The 12,742-nt window shown below is 39.3% G+C and overlaps 1 protein-coding gene and 1 long non-coding RNA gene across 11 annotated transcripts in view; both read left to right on the forward strand.

The window, feature by feature from the left end:
- Window positions 1–3,063, forward strand: part of LOC132882248 (uncharacterized) — a 7,609-nt gene extending 4,546 nt beyond the window's left edge. Inside the window, exons 3-4 of the long non-coding RNA XR_009654138.1 lie at window positions 2,539–2,589; window positions 2,806–3,063. This is a non-coding gene — a long non-coding RNA (uncharacterized LOC132882248). The remainder of the gene's footprint in view (window positions 1–2,538; window positions 2,590–2,805) is intronic.
- LOC132882239 (NACHT, LRR and PYD domains-containing protein 12-like) overlaps window positions 1–12,742 on the forward strand; it is a 1,431,284-nt gene that overhangs the window by 352,811 nt on the left and 1,065,731 nt on the right. Inside the window, exons 13-15 of one of the 10 annotated variants that reach the window (XR_009654134.1) lie at window positions 5,145–5,348; window positions 5,537–5,637; window positions 5,871–6,259. The exons of the other annotated variants lie outside the window; for them this stretch is intronic. The gene's annotated coding sequence lies outside the window, so the exon portion shown is untranslated. Of the gene's footprint in view, window positions 1–5,144; window positions 5,349–5,536; window positions 5,638–5,870; window positions 6,260–12,742 lie in introns of those variants that run through there. 10 annotated transcript variants of the gene reach the window in all.

Here is a 12,742-nt window from a genome sequence, read left to right on the forward strand (position 1 = left end):
CTGTTGGGGTCAGTTGATTAAAAAGTCTTTGATCCAGGAGCAGGTGGATGATGGGAGTCCCAGGCTGGTTAGCTTGGGGATCAGGATGTCCGGTATTATGATGTTGAAAGCTGAGCTGTAGTCGATGAAGAGCATTCTGACATAGCTCCCTTGTCTCTCCAGATGGCTCAGCACAGAGTGGAGAGCAGTGGCTATTGCATCCTCAGTCGATCTGTTAGGCCTGTATGCAAACTGGTGGGGATCCAGGGTGGGGGGAAGACAGGTTTTTATGTGGTGCAAGACCAGTTTCTCAAAGCACTTCGTTATGACGGGGGTGAGTGCTACGGGGCGGTAGTCGTTGAGGCTGGCTGTGGGTGACTTTTTGGGGACCGGGATGATGGTGGCAGACTTCAAACAGGTCGGGACGATGGCTTGTTCCAGTGAACTGTTGAAGATGTCCGTGAAGACCTGTGCAAGTTGGTCAGCACAGGCCTTGAGCACCTTCCCTGGTACGCCATCCGGGCCAGTTGCCTTCCTGGGGTTTACAGCCCGGAGCACCCGTCTCACATCCTCAGGCTCGACCTTCAGAATGAGCGGGGGAGTGCCAGTGATTGCTGTCGGTTGAAGTGGGGGTTGGGGTGAAGTGCTGGGGGGAGGTGTGAGCTGTAGTGGGAGCTGGGGAGATGGTCCGGAGGGTGGTTTGGCTGTGTGCTGCACCTGAGCTTCAAAGCGGGCGAAGAAGCTGTTCAGCTCCTCCGCAAGTGCCGCATCTGAGTCCCCGGCTGACACAGCACAGCCCCTGTAGTTTGTTATTGCCTGAATGCCCTGCCACAGCTGCCTGGGGCTTGTCAGCTGCTCCTCAATCCTTCCCCTGTGGTCCGCTTTGGCTGCACTGATGCCTTTCTTCAGGTCGGCCCGAGTCCTACTGTATAGCGCTCGGTCGCCGGATCTGAAGGCTGCATCCCGGGCACGTAGGAGTGCACGGACCTGGCCGGTCATCCATGGTTTCTCATTCGGGAACACCTGAATGGTCTTTACCACGGTGACCGTGTCAATGCAGTGCTTGATGTAAGCTAGCACTGCATCCGTGTATGTGGCCAGGTCCTCGTGATGGAAAACTTCCCACTGAAAGCAGTCCTGGAGTCGGGGGAGGGCGTCGTCAGGCCAGGTGGTAATTGTCCGTCTTTGTGGCTTTGATTGCCAGCTGAGGGGGGTGTATGCGGGGGGTAGGAACAGGGAGAGATGGTCAGATTGTCCGAGGTGGGGGAGGGGAATAGCTCTGTAGGCATGTTTAAGGTTGGAATAAACATTGTCCAGATTATTTACTCCCCTCGTTGCACACTTCACATGTTGGTAAAATTTAGGCAACACCGTTTTGAGGTTTGCCTTATTGAAGTCTCCTGCAATGATGTGCGCGCCGTTTGGGTAGGCTCGCTGGTGGTTGTTAATGTTGTTTGCGAGCAGAGAGAGAGCGGTTTTGACGTTAGCGTCTGGTGGTATGTAGACTGCAGTGATGATAACAGCTGCTAGCTCCCTCGGCAGAAAGAAGGGCCTGCATCTTACAGACATGAACTCTAGGTCAGGAGAACAATGCTTGTCTAAGACTGTACTGTTGTTGCACCAACCTTCATTCACGTAAACGCAGAGCCCCCCTCCTCTGTTTTTCCCGGAGTCGCTATTCCTATAGACAAGAATGGGTTAACATTCCTATCCCTAAACTTGAGCAACTTGTCTCCTCAGTCCCCAGACGTTTACAGACTGTTGTAAAGAGAAAAGGGGATGTCTCACAGTGGTAAACATGGCCTTGTTCCAACTTTTTTGAGACGTGTTGTCATGAAATTTAAAAATCACCTAATTTTTCTCTTTAAATGATACATTTTCTCAGTTTCAACATTTGATATGTCATTTATGTTCTATTCTGAATAAAGTATGGAATTTTGAAACTTCCACATCATTGCATTCCGTTTTTATTTACAATTTGTACTTTGTCCCAACTTTTTTGGAATCAGGGTTATTATTTTTTTAAGATTATTGGCATCTCAGCTTTGTGACCGTGATTAAGTAGAAAGAGTGAGGAAAGGCAGGGGAGAGAGGGGATGATATGCAGCAAATGGTCCGGGGCTGGATTCAAACCCTGATCTGCTGCGGTAAGGTCTTGTTATGACACATTTCACCTTGATCAAAACATTGCAGCTCCTGAATATTACAATTTGCCATTTTGTGATGTCTATAATTGTTTTGTTTTGCTCACGGTGCGTGGCCAGTCAATGAACTTGAATTCAGCTAATGAAAGTGTGAAACCACTAAAGAAAACGTGGAACTAAACTTGAATTGAAAAGGAATAAAGAACCACAAAGAGTTATTACGATCTACTGCATCTTGATGCCCCCTTTCGGTGGGATAACTGAACAATAATATTTCGATCAATTGTTGAGCCCTAACTTAAATTATGTTGGAGTATTTACATATCATTCTGTCATTTATTTCCTTTCTTTAACTTTTGTCCCTCTTTTCACTCATACCATCTCCTGTCCAATCTCTTGCAATGTCTTTTGTCAGATCACTTTGGAAGATCTTGACAGTGATGATGAGACTCCACAACACCAGAAGGTACAGATATGCTGTCCAAAACATGTTTATCTTTTTATTTTATTTTCAGTGACCTTTTACTGTAATCTTCTCCCTGTGCTCCTACCTTGTTGTGGTGTTGTACCTTGTCCCATCCTTGACAACCCAAGATGCTACCAAAATTCTCCATCCTTTAAGCATCTTCTTTCTCTATCTTCTCTTTCTCTCTTGTGTGCTCTTTCTCTTTCTGCCCTGAAGACTACAGACTCCAAACATGACATCAAAGAGCTGGAGGAGAAGGTTAAGGAAAAGGATAAGGAAATAAGGAGGTTGCGTCGGTTAAACCTGCAACTGCAAGAGGGTAGATATTAGGGTGCATCAGTTGCCCCCTAAAAATGAAAAGTTCCTCCGATCATGATGCATTTTTGTTTTTATGTTCCTTTTGGTAAGAAAACACACTGGGTGAAATATTTTGACAAAATTCACAAGTTTAATGGTGGCACCAGGAGCTCAAAGTTATGGAAAAAGCTGCTATTTTATGACTTTTATGCAGGGCTTTGAACCGGTTCAAGGAACGAAAACCGGGAACTTTTTCTATTTCACATGGAACAGAAACGAAACCGGAAACTTTATTATTTATGTTCCGGAACAGAAACGCTTATTAAAAATAATGGTAACCGGTTAATACCGGTTTTTATTTCGTTCCTCAAAGTTTCCGTAGCCTACAAATAAGTCATTCTTCTCCTGCGCAAGTTTCTATGACCCGCTGGGATTCACTTCCTGTGTGACATTCACTGACTGAATGGAGAGAGCGGGAGGGTGGACTACTATCACGTCTCCACATCTTAAATAAGAGGTAAATATTGCAGTCTATCGTTATTCAAAAACGTCAATTTCAAACACGATATCAATATATTTGTCCACATTAACGAGAGGCTCGCGAACATTAAATGACGTTAACCTCTGTTAGCCTATCAATGCATAGGGCCTGACTAGCCTTTGGTAACACACTAAATGAATTATCTTTCATTTTTGGCACTTTCTGTTTGTGTAGATGGGAGACATACTGAGAATCCAAATCGCCAACATTTGAAATAATAATTGTTTTGAATTATTTCTTGTCTTATTGAAGGTTGTAATAGAATTAGCCTACATTTGGCTTAAGCTGGATGAGACAGAGACATAATTTTATAGCCATTTGTTAAACAGCTGACAGGGAACGTAATTAACCGTTCCAGGAACAAAATTTTTTTGTTCTAACCAGTTTGGGAATGTCTATTTAATGGTGGAACCCAAAACCAGAAACGTTAAAATTCCGTTTCTGTTCGGAACGAACCAATAGGAAAAAAATTCTGGTTCAAAGCCCTGCTTTTATGACAAAATTTCGATCACTTTTCATGAAACATTATGGCACCTTATAGAGCATACCAAATATCTTAGATACACATTTTTAATACATATTCTAAATATATTATCAAGCACAGTTTGAGTTTTAGCTGTTCATTGAATCATTGTTCAGCTACTTTTAAACAATTCAAATGTATTATGAATCACATTAATGCTTCTCAATCCCTTGCAAAGGTTCTTAACATGATCTCTGGGTCACAAGAAATCAATAAATGGAGTCCAACATTGTGATTCAAACCTTACGCGAAAACATAAAATAAGCGTTTTTTAGCAAAAAATGAACCTCATGGTGCCACCATTAGACTTTTGAATACGGTCAAAAAATTTTACAGGATGTCTTTATTGGTGAAAAGGAATACCCAAACAAAAATGCATCAGATTTTATGAAAGTGAGGGCAACTGATGCACCCTAGTAGGTATTGTAGTAACTTTTTACCTATTTCCATGACCATTTTGTAATAATACTATATAATAAGTTACACAACTCAGTTGGCAATTTTGAATAGTTAAATGGTCATTCCTTCTTTTGATTTAATTGTAGGGCTAGCAGATACAATAAAGAAGGCCATAGAGGCTCAGCTTGCCAACATCAACAGTCATCTGGCAGCGGAGAAGGTATCACGTACATAGTCAGGAGAAGTAATTTCATTTATTGACCATGTAGTGTTTCGCCATACATTTATCATGTTTGGGTGGCCTGCCTAAATAAACCCTTTTGCAAGCCCCAACTATATCAGGGTATCCGCAGATCCTTAAAGTCTTAAATTCATGTATCTAAAATTAAGATCTTAAAATGTCAATTCATTAGAAATGTCTTAAATTGGTCTTAAATTCATTACTCAAAGGTCTTAAAATTTTTGGGGCAGGAATATTTTTCTTTCTTTTTTTTTTTCTCGTGGGACTTTTCTGTTGAGCAAAAGTTTAATTTCACTGAGTCGCGCGCAGACTCCTCCTAACCAAAGATAAATGTTATATATATTTTTTGTATTGAGTATAGTGCACTAACGTACACACAAACAGATTGTGCGCTCAAAACACATTACTGTACGTCAAATGAAAACACTACTGCTATCACGCAAGAAGATGATGACATCACAGCGAGGAGATTGAATCCAGATAGCATGTATTCTTCACATATTGTTATGGCATTCTAGAATTACATGTATTCTAATATTATTTCATCTTTGCAGAAGGAATCTGTCCTCACCCTAATGAACCCAACTGCCTTGGATTATGCCCAAAGGTGTGAGGGCTATAAGAAACTCACAAGGACTGTGATGGACTCTGTCTTCACTGTGGAGGAGATGGCAACGTGCTCCGTCACGGGGGGAAAAAAGGGATTGTGGGGGAAAAAAGACAGCGGCTTGATGTGGACAAAGTGAAGTCAGTGATTGGTAAGCATGCCAGAATATTGTTTTTGTTGGGCAAAATGGTATTGTATCAGCTTCTTAACTCAAAAAATCTTGCTTGTTTTCAATTTTGTCATTAACAGCCCTAATGCAAAGTAGGGCTGCAACAGTTAATCGATGACTAATCGACTATTGGATTAATTTAAAATACAATTTCATTTAATTTCTTACAGACCATATCAAAAGTGTTCACAAGGGTGTTGGGGACACTGAAATCAAGGCCTGCATGGCACAAAAATTAAGACATCCGGAGACGAGCAGAGAAGGAAAAATGGTAACCAAGTTATACTGATGATTAAAATCCAGTTTTGGATGGCTTCTAGAGGGCCGATTGTATGTCTGCACAGGATTTCTGTCTGTTTATATATTTGACTATGAATGTATAGATTGGTCATCATTTGAGAATAGCAGAACGATGTGGAAATCCAGATAGAAAAGAATTTAACCTTTGACAGAATCGGCTGGTATTCGTACTGCCCTAATCTTTATCTTTCAATCCCAAAACAGGGAACCATCTGGAGGAGACCAAGAAGATGAGGGATGCGACGATGCAGAAGTTACAGAAAAGTTCAAAGTTTGTTTAAAGGAATAGTTTGACATTTTGGGAGTTAGATAAGACTGACACCATTTTCATGTCTGTTAATTAACCCTCCTGTTGTCCAAGGATGGAAGGAGGAAAAGGTGAAGAAGGGAATGAAGGAAAGGAGGAATATATATCATGTATTTATGTTTAAGATAAAATAACATATGTTTTCAATCAGACATACAGTATACTTCATTCATGTTTTGTTCCAGGTATCATGAGATATCAAATCGTTTATCTTATGTATCGAATCAAATCATTGAGTGGATATTTACGTCCCTACGGAAGTCTGAGACAAAGACTAGTTTTGGAGATATGTTGTTGTAATTCTCTCTGGCCTGTACTGTTATTTATCCATCTGGACTGTTTTGATGTGAGTTGACTAGTTTTGGTTATGGGCTGTACAGTAGAGATGTCTGCCTTCTCTCTAATATAATGGAACTAGTCACGTGTTCAAAGCACCAAAAATGCATTTGAAAAACTTAAAACCAGTGTCTTTACAAAATTAATGACCCAGTTACCCCCCCAAAATCCACAGACCTTGTTGTGTCATGTTAAATAATCACTGGTGTCAAAGGTTGGGGTTAGGGGTGATGCTAAGTAAATATGCTTTTACTTACTGTAACTTTTTTCCTCTCACACATCTGCCAGCTCGTCCATAACTAGTTTAGATTTGTGGTTTTTTTAAATACTAATACATTTTCTATTGTACAGTACACACACTACAAGCAAGTGTATTTCTGTATGCAAGATTGTACATGGGAGTTATAGGTTTATTTTCCCTGTGCAAATAATGTGATCCCGTGGGTTTCATATGGGATCACATGTGATTCACATAAAATTGGCCCAAAAACACGTTTCCCATGTGCAAATAACATGTTGTCCATGGGTTTCACATGGGGGTAGGCATGGATCTCACATGGAAATTCACGTGATTCACATAAAATTGGGCCAAAACCACGTTTCCCATGTGCAAAACACATTTTCCACATATTTCATACGTGAAAAAATCACATGTGAAGTTCATGTGGTTTTTCTGTAAGGGTATATGCAAATATAAAAGAAAACTCAAAAACACAAGTGATTTGATTTGCTGGAGTATATGAGACTGAGGAACTGAAAATAAAACAGTTTAAATTTGAAAACATTTAATAGGGTTAGTTATGAAATGTACAGTGGTGCTTGAAAGTTTGTGAACCCTTTAGAATTTTTTTTTATATTTCGACATAAATGACCTAAAACATCAGATTTTCACACAAGTCCTAAAAGTAGATAAAGAGAACCCAGTTAAACAAATGAGACAAAAATATTATACTTGGTCATTTATTTATTGAGAAAAATGATCCAATATTACATATCTGTGAGTGGCAAAAGTATGTGAACCTCTAGGATTAGCAGTTAATTTGAAGGTGAAATTAGAGTCAGGTGTTTTTAATCAATGGGATGACAATCAGGTGTGAGTGGGCACCGTTTTATTTAAAGAATGGGGATCTATCAAAGTCTGATCTTCACAACACGTTTGTGGAAGTGTATCATGGCACGAACAAAGGAGATTTCCGACGACCTCAGAAAAAGCGTTGTTGATGCTCATCAGGCTGGAAAAGGTTACAAAACCATCTCTAAAGAAAGAGTTTGGACTCCACCAATCCACAGTCAGACAGACTGTGTACAAATGGAGGAAATTCAAGACCATTGTTACCCTCCCCAGGAGTGGTCGACCAACAAAGATTACTCCAAGAGCAAGGCATGTAATAGTTTGTGAGGTCACAAAGGACCCCAGGGTAACTTCTAAGCAACTGAAGGCCTATCTTCCGTTGGTTAATGTTCATGAGTCCACCATCAGGAGAAGACTGAACAGCAATGGTGTGCATGGCAGGGTTGCAAGGAGAAAGCCACTGCTCTCCAAAAAGAACATTGCTGCTTGTCTGCAGTTTGCTAAAGATCACGTGGGCAAGCCAGAAGGCTATTGGAAAAATGTTTTGTGGACGGATGAGACCAAAATAGAACTTTTGGGTTTAAGTGAGAAGCGTTTTGTTTGGAGAAAGGAAAACACTGCATTCCAGCATAAGAACCTTATCCCATCTGTGAAACATGGTGGTGGTAGTATCATGGTTTGGGCCTGTTTTGCTGCCTCTGGGCTAGGACGGCTTGCCATCATTGATGGTACAATGAATTCTGAATTATACCAGTGAATTCTAAAGGAAAATGTCAGAACATCTGTCCATGAACTGAATCTCAAGAGAAGGTGGGTCATGCAGCGAGACAATGACCCTAAGCACACAAGTCGTTCTACCAAAGAATGGTTGAAGAAGAATAAAGTTAATGTTTTGGAATGGCCAAGTCAAAGGTCTGACCTTTATTCAATCAAAATGCTGTGGAAGGACCTGAAGCGAGCAGTTCATGTGAGGAAACCCACCAACATCCCAGAGTTGAAGCTGTTCTGTACGGAGGAATGGGCTAAAATTCCTCCAAGTCGGTATGCAGGACTGATCAACAGTTACCGGAAACATTTAGTTGCAGTTATTGCTGCACAAGGGGGTCACACCAGATACTGAAAGCAAAGGTTCACATACTTTTGCCACTCACAGATATGTAATATTGGATCATTTTCCTCAATAAATAAATGACCAAGTATAATATTTTTGTGTTTCATTTGTTTAACTGGGTTCTCTTTATCTACTTTTAGGACTTGTGTGAAAATCTGATGTTTTAGGTCATTTATGTCGAAATATAAAAAAAATTCTAAAGGGTTCACAAACTTTCAAGCACCACTGTACATTTCATAACTAACCCTATTAAATGTTTTCAAATTTAAACTGTTTTATTTTCAGTTCCTCAGTCTCATATACTCCAGCAAATCAAATCACTTGTGTTTTTGAGTTTTCTTTTATATTTGCATATATCCTTACAGAAAAACCACATGAACTTCACATGTGATTTTTTCACGTATGAAATATGTGGAAAATGTGTTTTGCACATGGGAAACGTGGTTTTGGCCCAATTTTATGTGAATCACGTGAATTCCCATGTGAGATCCATGCCTACCCCCATGTTATGCAGAAACATAGAAAATTCTAAAGGGTTCACAAACTTTCAAGCACCACGGTATCTGGTCAACCTCATGAGGGAACTGTACTGACAATTTGCCACAGGGAACAGGATTGAATTTGAATTTATATTCATCGGAGCTTCATAAAGTGAATCCAGGACAACAAAACCTTTGACATCTGAACGTATGACTCGTCTTCTGGCAGATAAGCTAACTGAATGAAGCTACCTGCTGCCCCACTTCTCCCACCTCAATTAACCAAATGTTTGAACATACCTTCATTCAGTGTCGCCTTCCTGTGGAGGTTCAAGAACCACCTGGTGGAGATAAAATAAAGTGAATGACTGCCAATAAAAGAAACCAACACCGGGGCAGATATGTTTTTGTTAAAATATCATTCATGACCCAATTTAAACAACATTTCATTCCAAAGAGAAAAGTCATTTTTATGGCTGCTAGGTCTTTTTTTTTTCCAGTGTAACAATAAGAGAGATCCAAAATTCCCTCATTAAAAAACTATGACACAAATATATCAACAAAATAAAACAAGAATTGTGCCTTTATCCAACATTAACTTTTTTTTTTTTTTTTGCTCTGAATGTATGTAAATTGGCACATTTCAATAAAAAATATGCCAACAGGGCATTGTCAAGTCATTTTCAGAAAACTTGTCAAACAAATAAAAAATGTTCTCATTGGTTTTGTGGTGATATCATGAAGCTAACAGTGTTAGTGTCATATCACCACAAGCCTGTTCACCTGTAAGGTTAATGGTAACTTGTCCCTCGTTGATAATATTATTCAATTTGCAGTTTCATTAGCCAATTCTAATTTTTGTGGATTTTGATTTTCTTTCATTAGAGCTGTAATTAACAGCAAACACAAAAGCTGATTTTGCTTTTTTCCATTCTAAGACACTGTTAAAGAACTACTTATTTCAAAAAAATTTTTTTAAAGCTGCACAATGTTACATGACTTATAATACATAGGGCCAAATTACTCAATTCTGATTGGTCAATCAAGGAGGGCTTTTTTTCCTTAACACAGGGCTGTAATTCTGAAATGCTATTGGCTAGTTCATTGCTTAGTTACGGTTACAAAAATTAGCAAATTTTGTCAACAAAATGGCTGACTCTGCTGACTCAGCAATGCCGCGTTTCACTATATTTGACGAAGAAATGATAAACCAATTGAAAGCTGCAAGCGAAAATGAAAATACCAAAAAAGTATGAATTTTTGGCTTTCCGTGTTTAAGAAACGGGCAACAGAAAGACAAATAAACGACTCTCTAGTGGCGTATGAATGCTGTAAGTTAGACAAGCTGCTATCGCAGTTTTATGCAGAAGTGAGGAAAGAAAATGGGGAAAACTATGAACTAGACTCTCTTAAAGTAATGCAGGCAGCACTGCATCTGCATCTGAGACACGAGAAATATCCGGGATCAATCCTGAAAGATGTTAAAATCCTGTCCAAAATCGTCGTGTCCTGATGAAAGACGCTTTAGAAACCGATTCAAATGTGCAAGAGAGCTCGCATCCTGACCGGTTCAGAAAACGTTGTGAACTTGAATGGCTTCCGAAGTATGAATTTGGCCCTCTATATTATAAACAAGTAATCGTATGGGGCTGAGTAAAATTAAGGATCAATTTCACTCGTGATTTCAAAGTTTTGAAAATTTCAAAACCACTCGTGAAATTAATCCTTAATTTTACTCGGCCCCATACGATTACTGACACTAATCTCTCATTCTCACTCAGAAAAATCTCCTCCTGAAGATGTTGACTTTCAAACCCTTTATTCCCTCTGTTCTCCTGAGTTCTATAGAAATAATGTTGGAAATGTAAAAAACAGGCCGTTCCTTCATCTATGAAAATAACACACAGCTGAATTGACTGCATTACGTTCACACTGTTGAAAGATTTAAACTGCATTATTTTACACTTTTATCTCTGGATGTTGTAATTCAGAAACACAGAAGTTTACATCGTCACACTCAATTACAATTACACAACAATAACTAGCCTACAGTTAGAGACCGTTTCATCATTTCTCTGCTGCTGCTGTCTCTTCCCTTTCCTTTCCTGCTCTGAACGGTCGGTCTGTTTGCAGCTGCAATGAGTTTTTAATCTGGTTCTGTATCCAGTTATTATCATATGATGATGTATTTCCTGACGCGTCTCATGTCAGATCAAACTTTTTATTGCCATCTTCATATGCTTAAGTTGTACTTTAGTGTCTGAGCGTAGTGAAGGTTTCCTTCAGCAGCATCAGGTGAATAATCCTTTACCGTGCTGTGTTTCCCAGCCTCGGGGAGCTGCAACTGGAGGCTGCGCCCAAATACCCACAGACAAATAAACACGGGCCATTTGGTTTTAAATCTCCCATTTTGGGGACATTTTGTGGGACATTGTTGCTGTAAAATGTTCCCACAATGCACTTGGGGCGCAAAAACCTCACAGTGTTTGGTAATGAATGGAAAAGAGTAAAAATAACAAGGTTTGTTTGGTTAAGATTGTGAACAGAAGAAGATTGGCTTGCATTACTTAATTATTCTTGTTGAGAAAAAAACTTTTGTTTCTAACAAACACAAATTGATTGAAGACTAGATATATCTGTGTAAACATGCAAACTTGAATTTTTATTGCTAATATCACAAATTCAAATTATGTTAAATTTACTTCCCAGATGTATTTTTTTCAGTGTACACGGCGGACTATCCCTCCCTAATTTTACATTTTATTATCGGGCTGCTAACATTAGGATTATGTTGTATTGGAAGGAACCTTTAATCCACGATGCAACTCTGAAATGGTTCCAACTGGAAAACCTCCTGATTGGAGGTAAAAAAAATGTTTACCTCAAATCTTCTCCTTTTTGCTTGAGCGTTGCTGCTCCGTTTCTTCTTTGACTGCTTGCTTTTGTGCTCGAATTTTGTCGGAACAGCGTCAGGTTTGAGCTTCTCTGTCCAACACTGACACCTAAACTCTCCAACAGACAGGGATTCTTCACTAATGATCCTCCTCCAAGTTTTTATTTTTTATTAAACAAAGGAAAATATACAAACTCTCAGGGAGGATCAGACATGCAGCTTGTGAACAGGCAAGGCAAGCAACTGCTTGGGGCCCCCTGGCCCAGGGGCCCCCCCGAGAGTCGGGGCCCGAGGGCTTATTTATTTTGTTTTTTATTGTTTTTATTGTTCTTTACTATTGTATTTTCACATTTGGAATTTAAAAAACTTTGGTTTCATACATTTTTCGTTGGTGTCAGATTATTTATAACATATTGGTGATGAACACTGGTCAGAAGGGCCCCCTGGAAATTTTTGCTTGGGGCCACAACAGACTCTAGAATTGCCTCTGGGGAGGATATGGATTAAAATTAAAGATTAGGGGATACATGTAAGAGAAAAAAAACAAATAAGGTGCATGTAAATTACATTTTAAATTAGGCAATTAAATGAACATATAGCGGAGCAGAGACAAAAGGAAAAGGATTCATAAATTCCAATAACAAATAACGAGCAATGTCTATACTTGTTTTTCTTGCAATTTTACAGTCTATTTTTTTGAGAGACAAGAAAAACGTTTTAAAGTCATTAATAAATCCAGGGAAGGAGGGCTTACAGTTTCTCCATTTTGCACAGTGAATATGATATTTACCCCTTCATAAAATTATGTTAATAATGTCCGAAACAGAAGAGGGCAAATTATCCATGTAGAAAATAATATGATATAATTCAAAGGATGG

This window comes from Neoarius graeffei, chromosome 2, assembly GCF_027579695.1.
Source record: "Neoarius graeffei isolate fNeoGra1 chromosome 2, fNeoGra1.pri, whole genome shotgun sequence".
NCBI lineage: Eukaryota > Metazoa > Chordata > Actinopteri > Siluriformes > Ariidae > Neoarius > Neoarius graeffei.